General features: G+C 37.5%; 1 pseudogene; it reads left to right on the forward strand.

Annotated features, from left to right (window-relative positions):
- The first annotated feature begins 529 nt into the window (after nt 1-529).
- Nucleotides 530-1,660, forward strand: LOC147468021 (uncharacterized; annotated as a pseudogene).
- The last annotated feature ends 810 nt before the right edge of the window (nt 1,661-2,470 follow it).

The following is a 2,470-nucleotide window of genomic DNA, read 5'->3' on the forward strand; positions in this document are numbered from 1 at the left end:
GCCTTTTTCTCTATTTCTGTTAAGCCAGACCAAAGAATGTGGCTTCGTTTTCTATGGAAAAATGCTCACTACCAGTTTGCTTCTCTCCCTCAGGGCTTATCACCAGCCCCTAGATTGTTTACAAAGTTGTTAAAACCGGCACTGGCATATTTGCGAAAATTAGGAATGTTAATCTCGTGTTATATTGACGACTGTATTTTTATTGCTTCATCGAAGGAGGAGCTGTTGTATAACGTGAATTATGCAATGCAATTCTTTGATTCATTAGGTCTGACAATTAACATCGAAAAGTCGATCCTGGTTCCTACTCAGAGTGAAATTTCTGGGCGTTCTTCTATACTCGATCAACATGGCGGTAGCATTGGCTGATGATAAAATGAAGCGGATTCGATATGAGGGTAGTTCATTACTGAATAAGAAAACGACTACTTTGCATGAATTATCTTCGTTTATTGGATTGGTTGTGTTTGCGGGTGTTGCCGTTCCTCAGGCACCGTTACATTACAAATACTTGGAGATCGTTCGGAATATGTCCCTTATTAAGAGCAAGGGAGATTATGAGGAACACACCTTCCCTTCTTCCTCTTTGGCCGACAAGAGTCTGGTTCCCAAGAGCACTGCAGTTATTAGTGGAGGATCCTGTAATATTACCTCGGAACTGCCTCACTCTTCCACAGGACCCATATCGCAAACATCCTCGAGCTGCAATGTTGACTCACAGCGATGGTGCTATCAGGAGATCTTTCGAAAGTCAAGGCCTTTCGCCAGAAGTTGCAACCTTTTTACTTGGGTCATGGCGAAATACAACAAAATTACAATATAGGTCGCATATCGAGAAATGGATGTCATTTTGTATTCAAGGGAAAGTTAATCCTTTTCAACCATCTGTAGGTGTACTTCTGGAATTCCTTCTCAATGAATACAGGAAAGGGAGAAAATATAGCTCCATGATTACGTTACGATCTTCTATTTCTGCGATTGGGAATATTGATGGTAAACCAGCAGGTCAACACTTGTTGGTATCCAGATTTATGAAGGCAGTTTTTCAAGAGAGGCCGGCTCTCCCTAGATATAACGTAACATGGGATCCTGAGGTTGTGCTTGAATATATAAAGACATTAATCAATTATCCAGGAAATTAGTGATCCTAATGCTGATCTTATCCGGGCAACGTTGTCAAACATGACATAAGTTAGATGTAAGGAATATGAATATTACCCCTTCTAAGGTAGTATTTACTATTGGAGATATGCTAAAGACCTCAGGACCAAAGAGACATCTATCACAAATCAGTTTTAAGGCTTATGCACCCGATAGGAGGTTGTATGTACACACAGCACTCAAACAATATTTGGAAAAGACTTTTGAAAAAAGGGGGAAAATAACCTCTTTGTTCATAAATACCAAATCATACGGTAAACCAGCATCAAGGGACACCTTAAGACGATGGACGAAGGATATAATGAGGGATGCTGGGATCAATTTATCAATCTTCGCTCCTCACTCGACTAGGTCAGCCTCATCAAGCAAGGCAGCGGCTTATCTACCACTGTCAACCATTAGAAAAACAATAGGTTGGTCCAAGAAATCCACCTTCACAAAATATCACAAGCCTGTTAAAGATTTACACTTTGAAGATGCTGTATTAGCATAATATAAAGCTATTAGCTAGCTTTATGTAAAAACAATTCAGATTGGCTATATATTTGTACATATTACAGTGTAAAATTTGGGTAATATATAAAAGGTTTTGTTCAATCGCATTTTCCTTTATGTATGTGTAGTAGTTTTGAGTAACCACTCTAAATCTTAATTTCACAAGCGTTTTACTGCGTCACTTTGGTACTAAATGCCCTCCCATACACACCCCTTTAATAAAATATACAATTACATATAAAAATTTCTGGTTCACTCAAAACTACACTCTGAAGACTGACTGGGGAACCGGTCGGGGAACATCTCATTTGTGCCTAAGTGACGCAGTAAAACGCTCGTGAAATTAAGATTAACCTTCACACTCGGTGAGTACTCGCTTAATCTTATAATTATTGGGCATTCAGTTGTGGAATTTTTACCTGTTTGCTTTTGGCAAACTATTTTGTAATGAGTTTGGTTTTCTTTATTGGGTCTTTTTCTCCATTTATTGTATGCTTTATTCCTTTCTCTAATATTATGGCAGGTCTCATTCCACAAAGGTTTACTAGTTTTTTTCTTTGAATTGTCAAAATTAAAATAGTTTGACCCTATTGTTTTTATGTAATTTCTATATTTAGATTTTTGAGTGTATTTAATCCAACTTTCTGCTGTAAAATTCCATTTTTCTCTCTTAAACGATTGTTTTTGTATATTTTGACCTTTTACAATTCTTGGTAGATGGTCGCTTCCTTATTTCCAGGAGTTATAGTGAGGTGACTAAAATTAGGAGAACCTATAATTAAGTCTAAGGTTGATTCTTTGTTTGAGTTAGGAT

The sequence above is a fragment of the Penaeus japonicus genome, unplaced genomic scaffold (assembly GCF_977035675.1).
Source record: "Penaeus japonicus unplaced genomic scaffold, GWHDUDI00000001_assembly GWHDUDI00000031, whole genome shotgun sequence".
Lineage (NCBI taxonomy): Eukaryota > Metazoa > Arthropoda > Malacostraca > Decapoda > Penaeidae > Penaeus > Penaeus japonicus.